The following is a 14,418-nucleotide window of genomic DNA, read 5'->3' as shown; positions in this document are numbered from 1 at the left end:
AATATCCTGTTTACTTTATGAATGACCAGAATATTTCATGTTGCCATAATATGGAAACTAAATATATGTCACCTTAAATTGAGCTTCAAAAACCCTTCCTTTGGAAGTAATGTAGGTTAATAGACTACACATAAAGAGGCGTGCATGCTTTTTCTTCTGCATTTCCAGTGCTGCAAACATTGCTAAAATTGTTATCAACTATTATGTATTTTTCCTAGCATGTAGTTGCTGTTACCAGCAAGATGAGATGTGGGTAGTTATCATATGTCTGTAAAGACAACCTGAGTTAGTTGTTCTAGAACTCTTTATTGGGATTTGAGCTTGGGATTTAGTGATCTTACTGGTAAATCAAAAGAATAAAGCTGTTGTTGTTCAGTCGCCAGGTAATGTCTGGCTCTTCGCAACCCCATGGGCTGTAGCACTCTAGGCTTCCCTGCTGCTGCTGCTGCTAAGTCGCTGCTAAGTCGTGTCCGACTCTGTGCCACCCCATAGATGGCAGCCCACCAGGCTCCTCTGTCCCTGGTATTCTCCAGGCAAGAATACTGGAGCGGGTTGCCATTTCCTTCTCCAATGCATGCATGCCAAGTTGCTTCAGTTGTATCTGATTCTGTGAGACTTCATGGACAGCAGCCCACCAGGCTCTTCCGTCCACAGGATTCTCCGGGCAAGAATACTGGATTGAGTTTCCATTTCCTTCTCCCAGACTTCCCTGTCCCCTACCATCTCCTGGATTTTGCCCAAGTTCATGTCCATTGCATTGGTGCTGCCATCCAACCATCTCATCCTCTGTCACCCTGTTCTCCTCCTGCCTTCAATCTTTCCCAGCATCAGGGTCTTTTCCAATGAGTCATCTCTTTGCATCAGATGGCCAAAGTATTGGAGCTTCAGCTTCAGCTGAAGTTCCCCTTAACAATGAGTATTCAGGGTTGATTTCTTTTAAAATTGACTGGTTTGATCTCTTTGCTGTCCAGGGACTCTCAAGAGTCTTCTCCAGCACCACAGTTCAAAAGCATCAATTTTTTGGCGCTCTGCCTTCTTTACAGTCCAGCTCTCACAACTGTATGTGACTACTGGAAAGACCATAGCCTTGACTACAGGGACCTTTGTCGGCAAAGTGATGTCTTTGCTTTTTAACACACTGTCTAGGTTTGTCATAGCTTTCCTGCCAAGCAGCAATTGTCTTCTAATTTCATGGCTGCAGTCACCATCCGCAGTGATTTTAGAGCCCAAGCAGAGGAAATATGTCACTGCTTCCACCTTTTCCCCTTTTATTTGCCATGAAATGATGGGGCCAGATGCCATGATCTTAGTTTTTTTAATATTTAGTTTTAAGCCTGCTTTTTCAGTCTCCTTCACCCTCATCAAGAGGTTCTTTAGTTCCTTTCGTTTTCTGCCATTAGAGTGGTATCATCCGCATATCTGAAATTGTTGTTGTCTCTCCTTGCAAACTTGATTCCATCTTTTAACTCATCCAGCCCTGCATTTCTCATGATGTGCTCTGCACATAAGTTAAAAAAACAGGGTGACAATAAACGTCTATCATATTCCTTTCTGAGTCCTGAATCAGTCAGTTGTTCCATACAAGGTTTTAACTATTGCTTCTTGACCGGCATACAGGTTTCTCAGAAGGCAGGTAAGATGGTCTGATATTCCCATCTCTTTAAGAGTTTTCCACTGTTTGTTATGATCCACACATCCTTCAAGACCTGGGAGAACATAATTGGCTTTCTCTCTCTCTCTCTTTTTTTGTCTTCCTTTCCTCCCTTCTCCTCCCCCCTTCTTTTCTTTCCTTAAGTTTATCCCTAAGTCATCAAGTCCCACTGCCACGGGGCTTGGCTGAGTAGTTTCAGGCGTACCCTGCGTTTAATAGATACTGTGGATTCTCTCACATTTGGAAAGAGGGAGACTGGAGTTGGGGGAATAAGGGAAAACATCTGCAAAGGAAGATGAGAAGGCTCTGCAGGGAGGCCGGTAAAGGATTTGAGAAGGGCATAAGACCAACCGCGGGCACGGCTCTAATCCTCTCAGGGCGGCCAGCCCTCAACTCTGCAGCACGCAGGTAAATGCATCTCTGTCTGCAAGATCCCTCCAAGCCCGACAAGGTTCGGTTAGGGGAGGACACCCGAAGGGACTGCAGTGCGCCCATCATAAGTGGAAAGGATGCGCGGCCCCCACACTAAACTCTGCCCAAAGCGTCCTCACCTGTCCATCTCCCCGGGGGAGGGACTCTGGTCAGAGCCTCATCCCCAAGCTCGGGGCGGAGGACCAAGGCTGAGAGCCGCCTCCTCCGCAATGCCCCGCCCCTCGGCGCAGACACGCCGCGCTCCTGCCGCGCTCCCACTGGCCGAGGCGCCCGCCAATCCAAGAGCCGCGGACGACGAGCGGGCCCTGGTTGGTGAAGCCGGCGCGGGGCCCCGCCCCGCTCCGCCGGGCCCCCCGCCGGGAGGGGGCGTGGCCGCGGCCGTGGCCGGGCCGGAGGCGGCGTCGCCGGCGCCGCTGCGCGCGGGGCGGTGCGGGGCTGTGCGGGAGGTGCGGGGCGGCCGCGGCGGGACCATGGAGCTGGGGGCGCGGACCGGTGAGTGCGCGCTGCGGCCGGCCAGCTCTCTGTCCCCGGCCTCGATCCCTGCCGGCTCCGGGCCGGGCGGAGGCGGGCCCCCGCAGCCCCGCGGCCAAGTGAACTTGCTGCATCGCCCGGGCGCCTGGGCGATCGGCGGGGCCCAGTGCGGCCCGGCGCATCCACCCCGCCGGCTTCCCGCGGTCGCTCCGCGGCCCTTGGCCCCGGTACGCGCCTCCCGGCCGCAGGGCTGGCGCCCGGGCCTCGGCCCGCGCCGCACACACGAGCGCGGGGCTGCCCAGCGCCCGGGAACCTCGCGTCCCTCCGGGCTGCGCGCGCCCTCACCGCACCTTGGCCCGGTCCCCGCGTGCCCGCCGCCCGGGGTCCGGCCCTCTCCGCTCGGCTCGGCCCTCCCCCGGTGCTGCGGGAACCCGAGGTCACGGTCCTGGCCTTAACCTTCGGGCTGGGCTCCGGGAAGGGGTCGGCAGCCCGGGAGCGGCGCGCTGCGGGGCCGCGGGGCTGGGGGGTCGCTGGGCAGGGATGCGTCCTCCGGGGAGACTCTCCCCGCGGGGCCGGCGGGGCCCGGGGCTTCGGCAGCGGGGGAAAGCCTTTGCCTCGCTCGGTGTGCCGGCTCACGGGCAATGGCGATTTCTTCTTGGTTCAGTCTCTGCAAGGGAGAGTTCCCTGGTGGAGAGCAGAGTTCTTAATTATTAAGAAACTCAGCCGTGGGCTTAAGGGATGAATGGAACATCTCATTTCTTAGCTGCTATTGGGCGGAATAGGAATTCTTTCTCATTTGGGGGTGAATTTTAAATACTCAGTCACTACTAGCAATAATTACTAAGTTTTTAAAAGCTGACACTTTAAAAGGTCTGCTTTAGCTTTTGAAGCGCTTCAAATGAAGTGTCTCGTGGGGCAGGAGGTACTAAAGAACTGGAATCCACATTTTTTTAAGGGGAGGAGCCAGCCATTAGAAATGTTTTGCATCTTAAAAAATATGAGGTTTGCCAAAAGTTTAAAATGTCTGCTTCTCTATCGAAATTAGGTTCAAAGTGTTATAATTGACTTACATTTCTTTTGCCTCTAGGGCAAATTCCGTTGAAGGTTGGTTACTTCTTTTTGTATCTGCTTCACCCAACTTTCCTTTTCTAGCCGTGAAACAATGCGGAGATTCTTGAAAGCTAGTTCTTTTTATCTGCTTGAGAGGTTAAACAAAAGGAAGCTGGCCTGGTCTTTCCCATAGGCAGTTCTCATTGTGTGACTGGGCTCCTTTCTAAGAACAGCCACAGTCAGACTCATTTTTCTTCATTTTTAAAGACCTTCTTAATTTATATTCATGAGAGCTGTGTCTTTTCAGACGTTTCGAGCTCACTAGGTTGGAAAGTTTGGTTGGCTTTATGTAGTTACCATCTGACCTGTAGTCTCTGTTTTCTTACCACAGTGAAAAGCTTGTTCTAGAACTAACTATCTACTTATAAAAAATTGTTCCTGCCCTTCTGGTTGCTGACCTGAAGTTGCATTATAGCATCGTTTTCTCTCTCTGTCTCAGATTTATTGACCGAATAGTCAATGATGTTCTACACCATTTTTACAAATTCTGAATGCTGCTGCTAAGTCGCTTCAGTCGTGTCCGACTCTGTGCGACCCCAGAGACGGCAGCCCACCAGGCTCCCCCGTCCCTGGGATTCTCCAGGCAAGAACACTGGAGTGGGTTGCCATTTCCTTCTCCAATGCATGAAAGTGAAAAGTGAAAGTGAAGTCACTCAGTCGTGTCTGACTCTTAGTGATCCCGTGGACTGCAGCCTACCAGGCTCCTCTGTCCATGGGATTTTCCAGGCAAGAGTAATGGAGTGGGTTGCTGTTGCCTTCTCCGAAATTCTGAATATAAAGGTGGAAAAACACACTTTGCTGAACTGTCCTGCCAGCATTAGCGCATCCCTCCTCTTCCCAGTGTGTCCTTGTAGGTGGGCTTTACCTTTCTTCCTGTGGAGACCTGCATGTGGCAAGGAACTTTTTGGTTATTGGAACATTTTGATTGAAACAGTTACCTGTTTCAAGTGTTCAGAGTTATCTGAGCTCCTAGGCCATTGCTGATGGTCCTTCAGAGTGCCCAGAACTTTCTCTGAAGGATAGCTGTTCGAGATTGTGTTTTCCAGGCATAGGCGACTGTCATTCCTTATATTTTCTTGGGAGTGCCTCCACATGGCTGGACAGACCACAAATGCTCAACTTTTCTTTTCCATCCTTGTTTCTCAGCACCTGGTTTTTCCAAATGCTCTTGGCATTTGGACCTTTGCATTCCTCTTCAGGGCTGGTTCTTTATCCCCAAGTCATTTTAGGTAGGTAATACTGGAATATTGTAGACCAGCACTGCATAAATAATGCATATTGTATAATAAATTTAACATCACTCTAGAGATCAGTGGAGTAGAAAGCCTGCAGTCTCCTCTCCTCCTCTTACTGGCGCCCTAGTCCTCTCCTGTTTCTCCATGGTCAGGTGTGTCCTTGGAGAACGGGCAGTGGGGCAAGGCTGGAGGGAGGGGAGGTTGAGGAGTAGGACAGGGTTGTGTGTGTGTCGGGAGAGGGAGGGGACAGGGCCATGCAGGGTGTTGGTTGGTGGATGGCTCTGCTGTCCCTAGATACCAAGTCAGGAAGTAGCAACCATTCCCTTGGGGAAGATGCTGACCTTGTCAAGTTCAAGGTGCCTGCAGGGCGCATCGGTCAGTGGCTTCACTGGGATCCGGATATTGGGAGGTGTCTGGACTAGGAGACACGCACTCGAGAGTTCTCAGCACTGGCTCCCAAACTACTTGCCACAGTGAACTCGCAGGGAGACTGTGGGGATTAAATTGTTGAAGGACCCTCAGTGGTGCAAACACCTGTCCACCCTGAGCACCCAAGGACTGCTTCCACCAGAGTTTCTACCAAATTCCTTCTGATGATGTTGTCTTTGCAAAGCTGGGACTTCCCTGCTTGCTAGGGAAGGGGTTGGGGGAGAGGTATTCAATCTGACTGCAGGTGTGAGAAACTGTGAGCTGTTCCACACAGGCACGTGGGCTGTTCATGGTTTATTTAACAGTGAAATAAAATACCCGTTTTCTCTCAATAGAAGTGCACTGTTTTCAAATGGAAGTGCTAGTAGATACTTATTACTTGCATGTAGCTAAGGGTTTCATTACTCGCTGGGTATTTTCTGGTGCAGTCAAGAGGGTGCAGTGAGCAGAGAAAGTTCTGGAACCTCTGCCTTTGTTAACAGTGGAGGCTGTGGAGTAGATTGGGTTATTCAGGAAGCATGTGTAGAGCGAGAAGAGAAGTGAGGAGAATGGACTCTGCAGGGTCCTCGTATTTAAAAGGCAGGCTGCCACGTCGAGACTGAAAGAATGGGAGTTGGGGACATGGGTGGTGTCTGGGAAACCATGATCCAGTGAAACGTCATTCAAGGGGGATGATAGCAGCCAGGTCATTATCACAGAGGTGATGGCAGTGGGTGACACGGTGACGGGAATAGGAGAGAGACAGCCGGTGTGTGAGGGGGCTTCCTTGTAAGCGGGGGCCAGAAGTGTGGTGCTGAAGGGTGATGGAGGAGGGTAGGCAAAGGGGGGCATTTTCTTCTTTTTTACTGGAGGGGTTTGAGCATATTAAAGGACCAAGGGGCAGAGGGTGCTGGACAGACATGTCGTTGGAAGATGGTTTCAAGGTTTCTGTTGGGTTTAGCCGTAGGATGTAATTACTGATTTTGGCAGGAGGCATCTCAAGGGAGCCTTACTGCTGTGGATTGAGGGGTGATGGAGCTAAGGGGGTGAAGCCAGTCAGGGAAGGCTAGATTTTGAAGATGAGAGAAGGGCCTTTGCTTAGAGAGGAACCCTAGTCCAGGGTGAGTTTGGTGTTTTGTGACAAGCACAAAACGGGGACCGGCACTCAGTGAGAGGATTGTTATGAGATGAACTAAAATGGAGCTGTTGCAGTAGATAGTAAAATCTTTGGATTGGGACTTCTGTGCTGGTCCAGTGGCTAAGACTCCGTGCTCCCAGTGCAGGGCCCCAGGTTCAATCCCTGGTCAAGGAACTAGAACTCACATGCTGCAAGTAAAGACTCCGCCTGCCACGACAGAGATCAAAGACCCTACATGCTGCAACTAAGACCCGACGCAGCCAAAATAAATAAATAAAAATAAACATAAAAAAAAAAAACAACTTTGGATTGCACTGGAGCACAGCTTTTAAGGTCCAATACTGTCAGAAGTTTCTCTTGTTAAAAGCAGTCTTCTTAAGATGCTGTTTTCCTCTTAAGGCACGCTTTTCCTGCAGCAGGTGGTTCTTCTAAGGGTGGGTATTTGTGTGCACAGCCTTGTCATTTTCCCGGGTCCTCGTGTCCTTGGAGGGTCACATTGTCTGTGACGTCCACTCTCTGGTTGCCCCTTCCTGGCGGTGCTTTCTTGGCCACTGACCTCAAGGCCAGTCTTGTTTTTTTCCAATCAGAGCCCCTCCCCCCTTAACTTAATAGATATCCTTCGATTAGAATATTCTCCATACTCAGATTTCACTCTGGATCTTTGGAATCACCCTGATCTGTTTTTTTCCCTGGACCATGCCTCCTGTCTCTGGGGTTAGCTCTTCTTCACCTCTGTTGACTTTTTATTTTTAAAAAAGTTTTAAATATCCCAAACACCCCAGGGTATTTTCTCACTTTTTTAGGTCTGCTAGAGTCTCTGACGGAGAAGGCAATGGCACCCCACTCCAGTACTCTTGCCTGGAAAATCCCATGGACGGAGGAGCCTGGTAGGCTGCAGTCCATGGGGTCGCTAGGAATCGGACATGACTGAGCGACTTCACTTTCACTTTTCACTTTCATGCATTGGAGAAGGAAATGGCAACCCACTCCAGTGTTCTTGCCTGGAGAATCCCAGGGACGGGGGAGCCTGGTGGGCTGCCGTCTCTGGGGTCGCACAGAGTCGGACACGACTGAAGCGACTTAGCAGCAGCAGCAGCAGCAGAGCCTCTGAGCCTTGACTCTGAGCTCAGCATCTGGGATCATTTCTCAAGACTTTACAAATGAGATTTTTTTCCCCCTTATGCCTGTTGTTGGGGTGCCCTCTGACCTTCCGGAACAATGGTCTTGGAATTGATGTAGAGATGTTTTCAGTTGTATTTACATATTCTTGAACTTTTTCAATGTTTTATTTATTTTAATTTCTTTTAGTTTTTGCTTTCTGGTTCTATTCAGAAGGTCCCCTCGTGTTTGGATGCCTACCATGTATCATGATAGTTACTGGTGGTGACAGGTTTGATACAGCCAAACTCCTGTCCTCTAAAGCCAGAGAGGTGAGGCAGAGGGTTAATTGTCTCATCCATCATCTATAAACTCCTGATGGGCAGGAACCGGACAGGTGGTGCCTGTCTTGGTAGATGTGTCTGGCTTTGTCAGATGACCTCAGGTAAACACCACGATAGCTCATAGCCTTAGCTCAAAGGGGTAACACTCATTGTCTTCCACCAGCCAACTTGACCTTTGATCTCTGAGTACTTCTGACAGTATTGGACCTTAAAAGTTGTGTTCCAGTGCTATCCAAAGTTTTTTTTTTTTCCTAATATTTATTTGCATTATTTTGGCTGTCCCGGGTCTTAGTTGCAGCATGTAGGGTCTTTGATATTTGTTGCGGCGGGTGGAGTCTTTAGTTCCCTGACCAGGGCTTGAACCTAGGCCCGCTGCACTGGGAGCACGGAGTCTTTGCCACCGGACCACCACGGGAGTCCCAACCCAAAGATTTTATTATCTATGGCAACAGTTCCATTTTAATTCATCTCCTACCATCCTCTCCCTGAGTGCCGGCCCCTGTTTTGTGCTTGTCAACAGTTCAGTGAAATTCTGTTGGCAGTGTAAAGGTATGGATGTGATTGACTGTGAACCAGAGCCCATGTGGCCATATTTTATCCACTAAATGAATGAAATAGTGTATGCCTTGCACATAGAAGAGCCTCAAAAAATATTTTTTCATTGACTGAATGTCATCAGTTTTGATTCATGACTTAAGCAGAGCACTACCCCTACTATGTAATTTTAAAAACTTGATTGGAGTCATTTTGTCCTGCTAGCATCACACTTATTTTCTTTCAGCGTCTCAAAATAGTATATGACACCTTGCTTTTTGGTTTTCACCTGTTCCTTTATGTAGTGCTGGGTTAGGGAATTACCTGGGCAGATTTCCGCTTTGCCCTGACATTGTAACTCTTTCCTCAGGCTAGAATGAATGCTTCTGGAGAGGCTCAGGGATTTAAATTACTCCTTGTGGTGCCTGGAAGGAATAGGGCCTAAACAGAGAGCCAAGCGTCCAGTCCAAAGTGGGGTGGCATTAACCAGGAAGTTGCAGGGAGAGAGACGAAGCAGCGTGTGCTCCTATTGGTCTCATCCTGTGAGCGGCTGTCCGTAGCCTGGAAAAGGGAGCCACAGAGTCACCTTCCATTTCTGCAAAGTAACATCTTAATTTTGGTGCCATGATTGTAATTTTCTAATACAAGACATTCATCTATTTCAATAGTAATAGAAAACTAATTTGTTTTATAACCGACCCTGTAGATTTAGAACATATCTTCGTTCTTGGTTTTCCATAGGATTTGTCTCCCATTTTTGTACACCCTTTAGAGTTAACGACCTTGATTATTGATTTAAAAAACGGCAATACACAGAATCCCCCAAACTCCCCAGTCACCTGTCTTTGGATTTCAGTTACACACGGCAAACAGTTTTGTTTCCAAAGGCTTGACTGAAGTGGAAATTGTTCTTTGAGATATCCCAGGGAGGAAGATTATTAAAACATTACTTCTTTATACAAATTGGCATTGTAATTTTGAATGGTTACAGGCTTGTCAACCTTAGTGAAGTCCCTACCTGAGCCTAATTAAAAATGCATATCTTTTGCACTGTTTGTCCATTGCAATCACATAGGTTAGTTAAAAACTTCTTCCATCTCCAGGATGTCCAGGAACATCCTGGACATTCTACTTCTCCAAAAAAAAAAAAAAAATTACGGACATGACAAAACCTTAGGGCATCATTTGAAAGAATTGTATTAGGGATTAGGCATTAAAGAGTTTAGAAGATAATTTCTTTTAAGCCATATCTGTGGCTACTATTTCCTGCTACACAGTTTGGAAGTTTGTGGCTTTATTTCTTCAGCTATTTGGTTGCTAATGATTGTCAAATTTCATTTGAAACAAATGATATTGCCCTATATTTTAATATTTACTCAGCATTTTTTTTTCTTTTTTTTTGACACTGAAATAACTTAGATCCACTGTGTATAAGTGAAAGTTCCAAGTACAGTTTTGTTTAAATGGAATATGTACTCTCTCCAAATATTTATTGGGATACTTGATGATTTTATTGGACACAAACAGTGGGGGCTTATCTCTCTTGTTCCCCCATTACATAAGGGCTTGAATTAACTTATAGGAGATACTCATAATAATAAAGCTGTTATCAATAATGAGAATCAAAACTCCATGAGGATTTGGAATTAAAACAACAATACCTGTACTGTCAGCGGCACTTGAGCCTCCCAGGTCGTTGTTTTAGATGCGAGGGACTTATTTGAATAATGCAAGGTGTCAGTGACTCAGCACGAGAAGCACGTTGGCTTGAGGTGGTGTGTGTTGGAAGCTCTATTGGAATTCAGTTTATTCCTCTACTTACAAGTAATTTGAAGGCTGTTGTATTCTGCCTTCTCTATTAATGCTGGAAGGCATGGTCATAGGTGGATTTTTCACTCTTCTTATGGATGGTTTGGAGGGAGAATGGGGAGATTTGGAATTAGGTAGGCAAAAGTCCTCTGAGCCTGGAAGTCCTGCCAGGCCAGCATAATTTTAACATCTAATATTGTCAAGGATATTACAAGGAAAAAAAAGGGCAGTGTCATTCATGAACATGCTTGCTAAATCCTAAATATTAATAGTTAGATCTGTTAATATAAAAGGATAATATGTCATGTGCTATTTGTGTTTATTCTAGAATGCAGTGTTGGTTTAGCATTCAGAATCCAGTGTATATCACCATATTAATGCAGGCAGAAAAGCTAGACAATCACCATTAGATGCAGGAAACACTAAATTTAATATCTAGTTGTGATGAAAAACGTTCAAGCAAACTAGGAAGAGTATCTGTAAGAAAATGTGCAGCAGATGTCATATTGGTGGTGAAATAATAAAAAGTGACCTTCTGAAATTGGAAATGAGATCTGGATGCTTGTTATTATCACATTTATTCAGCATTATGTTGTGGGTTCTTGCCCATGCAGTAAGATAAGAAAAAGAAAATATACAAGAGTTGGAAGAGGAGAAAATTTAGTACATGTAGACAAAACTATTTTGTATGTATAAACATCCAAAAAATTATGTGTAAGTTATTAGACTTAAGATGTGTGTTTAGCCCGCTTGCTAGATTCTCTATAGCCATAAACAATTAGAAAATGAAGTTAATAAAGGTCCTATTTATAATAGCAGTAAGTATCTGAATATACAAGAGTAGAACTTGCAAGTAATTTGCAATACCTTTACGTAGAAAACCATAAATTATTTAGAAAATTCAAGAAACAGGTAAGTAAAGAAGGAATATACCATGTTCATGGAATGAAAGACTAATATTACAGAGATGTCACTTCTCCCTAAATTGATATAGATTCCTTTCAACTCTAGTCCATAGCCTGAAAAAATTTGGGGGTGTGGACATTGGCTATGTTTATGTGTTTCTAGGATTTATATGAATGTAGAGAGCAAAGAATTTCAAGACACCCTTGAAGAAGAACAGATGGCAGGACTTATCAGATATCAAGAGTTTATAAAGTCATATATTCTAGACAGTGCAATATTGGCACAAGTGTAGGCAAACAAATTAATGAAACTGTATAGAAAGCCCTGAAACAGAACCAAAAATGTGTAGACATTTGATTGTATTATATACAGAAAGTTTGGAAAGTATGGTCTTTTTGAGAATTGATGTGTGATCCAAAAGAAAAATGGATAAGAGATTTGAATAAGTATTTTACAAATGTACAGGTATGGCCTTACAGATGGCCAGTGAACACATGAAAAGAAGCTTAAATTCATTAGGAATCAGGAAGCACAGATAGAATTAATCCTGAGATGCCACCGTAGAGTCATCAGATTGGCTACAGTGGAAAAGGCCAGACAGAGGCATGTAGTGTGCAGAGCAATGGGGCAGTGGGCATTCGTATCCCTGACCCATGGGTGTGCAAACTGTCACAAACATGGAGAATTGTCAGGCGTTATTTACTAAAGCTGACTATCCACGTACCATGTGAGCCAGAGTCTCTGTTCTAGGTGTACATACATCCAGCAGAAATGCACAACCCTACCAGGATGCAGGTATGGTGGTGTTCACAACAGCATTGCTGTAATAGCCCGTTGTAAACAGCCTAGATGTTCATCAGCAGTAGAGTGACTGAGTAAATTGTGGTGAATTCATGTATTATTCAGAGACAGAAATGGAAAACGTTATGTTCCATGCAATAACAATGATAATCTCATACATTTAATGTTGGGCAGAAGATGCTAAACAGCAGAATTCATAACTGCGAGATTTCACTTAAAATTAAAAAGAGGTGTTAGTGAGGGAAGTGATTTCCTTTGGGAATGAGAAAGGATTAACACCTGAGCGGGCATGGCGGGCACATCTGAGGGTGCTGGCAGTGCCTTGCTTCATGATCTCCGTGAATTACCTGGGTTTGTCCACTTCATGGTAATTCTCTAAAAGTTGTTAGGGGGCTGTGAGCCTTTTTGTAGATGTGAAATATTTCCAAGAAAAAAAGTTTTAAACACTTAAGTAGAAAAAGAAAAGGAAGAGGCCATTTGAGTCTGTTTTAAATGTTTTTAATGTAATTAAAAAGAAAAACTTTATTTTCACCTGTTGTTTTTCAGTGACTCAGTCATGCCCGACTCTTTGCAACCCCATGGACTGCAGCACACCAGGCCTCCCTGTCCCTCACCATCTCCTGGAGTTTGCCCAAGTTCATGTTCATTGCATGGGTGATGTCTTCCAGCCATCGCATCCTCTGACACCCTCTTCTCCTTCTGCCCTCAATCTTTCGCAGCATCAGGGACATTTCCAGTGAGTCATCTGTTCGCATCAGATGACCAAAATACTGAAACTTCAGCTTCAGCATCAGTCCTTTCTGAATATTCAGGGTTGATCTCCCTTAAGATTAACAGGTTTGATCTTCTTGCAGTCCCAGGGACTTTGGGGAATCTTCTCCAGCACCACAGTTCAAAGGCATCAATTCTTTGGCGTTCTGCCTTCAGTACGGTCCAACTCTCACAACCACTGGGAAGACCACAGCCTTGACTATATGGACCTTTGTTGGCAGAGTAGTGTCTCTGCTTTTCAACACGCTGTCTAGGTTTGTCCTTGCTTTCCTGCCAGGAGCAGTGGTCTTCGGGTTTCATGGCACCGCAGTTGCTTTGTGCTGGTTTGTGTCCTGTGACCTTGTAGAACCTGTCCTTTGGTTTTAGCAGTGTCACTGTGGATTCCCTAGGACTTTCCACATGTGGGATCATGACATGCTCTAGTCATGAAACTGACTGACAGTTTTCTTCTTCCCATCTGGATGATCTCCTCTTTTTTCTTTTTTGCCTTTCTGTACCTGGTGGAACTTGCATTCCAATATGGAATAGAAGTGGTAAGAGTGGGCATTTTTGCCTTTTTCCTGATTTTAAGGGGAAAACATTGTCATTCAGTATGATGTTAGTTGTTTTCATAGATCCCCTTTATCAGGTTGAAGACATTTTTTCAGTTCTTAGTTTGGAAGTTTTTAATCACAAATAGGTATTGGATTTTGTGAAAGACTTTTTCTATGTCTTTTGAGACAGTCATGTAGTTTTGTCCTTTATTAATATGACATGCTGTGCTAATTGATTTTGTGGGGTTAAGCTAACTTTGCATTCCTGGGATAAATCCAATTTGTTCATGATATGTAACTCTATATGTTTCTAGATTTGATTTGTTAATATTGTGTTGAGGGTTTTTGCATCTAATCATGAGGGATATTGATGTATAGTTTCCTTGTGGTGTTTTGTCAGGCTTTGGTGTCAGCATAAAACTGGTTCATAGAATGAGTTAGGAAGTGTTTCCTCTTGTAGCAGAATTTGTGAAAGATTGGTATTTCTTTTTAGATAGTCACCTGTGAAGTCATTTGGACCTGAGCTTTTCTCTGTGGGAAGATTTTTAATTACTAATTCAGTCTCTTAACTTGCTGTCCATTTATTCAGGTTTTCTCTTTCTAAGTCAGTTTTGTTAATTTATATGTTTCTAGGAATTTCCCTTTTCATCTAAATTGTCTAGTGGCATAACCTTCTTCAGAGTATTCCCTTGTAATCCTTAGTAGTGATCAATGTCTGTTCTTTCATTCCTGACTTTACCGATTTGTGATTCCTCCCCTTGTTTCATGGTCAGTCTAAGGTGTGTCAGTTTTGTTAATCTTCTACCAGCTAGGTAGAACTTAACTTCAAAACTGTTGAAAAACAATCTATAAATGTGTTTTGGACTATAGAATTTTAGAATGACAGTTGTCTGGAACTGTCTTTTTACTGTGAAACTGTTGTATAGCAAGAAGAGAGAAACTAGATTAAAACACAAAAGTAAATAAAACACCCAAGCTAGAGAAGGGGGAAGATGGTGATGATCCATTATAAGCAAATTATTTAACTATAATTTTTTGCTTCCCTTTTATTGAGTAATTTTGGATATAATCAAATAAAATTCAAGTATTTTAATGTTTCATGGATTCCAGACAAACATTAAATCAAAGTACAAAAGATAGGAAATAGGTTGAAAATAATAGTTCTTTATGAGGGAAC

At 44.9% G+C, this 14,418-nt stretch overlaps 1 protein-coding gene across 3 annotated transcripts in view; it reads left to right on the top strand.

Annotated features, from left to right (window-relative positions):
- Positions 1-2,455: 2,455 nt before the first annotated feature.
- Positions 2,456-14,418, top strand: part of WASF3 (WASP family member 3) — a 75,402-nt gene continuing 63,439 nt past the window's right edge. For all 3 annotated transcript variants that reach the window (XM_055542505.1, XM_055542504.1, XM_055542502.1), the window contains exon 1: positions 2,456-2,575. The gene's annotated coding sequence lies outside the window, so the exon portion shown is untranslated. The remainder of the gene's footprint in view (positions 2,576-14,418) is intronic.

The sequence above is a fragment of the Bubalus kerabau genome, chromosome 12 (genome assembly GCF_029407905.1).
Source record: "Bubalus kerabau isolate K-KA32 ecotype Philippines breed swamp buffalo chromosome 12, PCC_UOA_SB_1v2, whole genome shotgun sequence".
NCBI classification, from domain to species: domain Eukaryota; kingdom Metazoa; phylum Chordata; class Mammalia; order Artiodactyla; family Bovidae; genus Bubalus; species Bubalus kerabau.
Note: the sequence above shows the minus strand (reverse complement) of the source record. Positions and strands in the feature narration are given on the sequence as shown.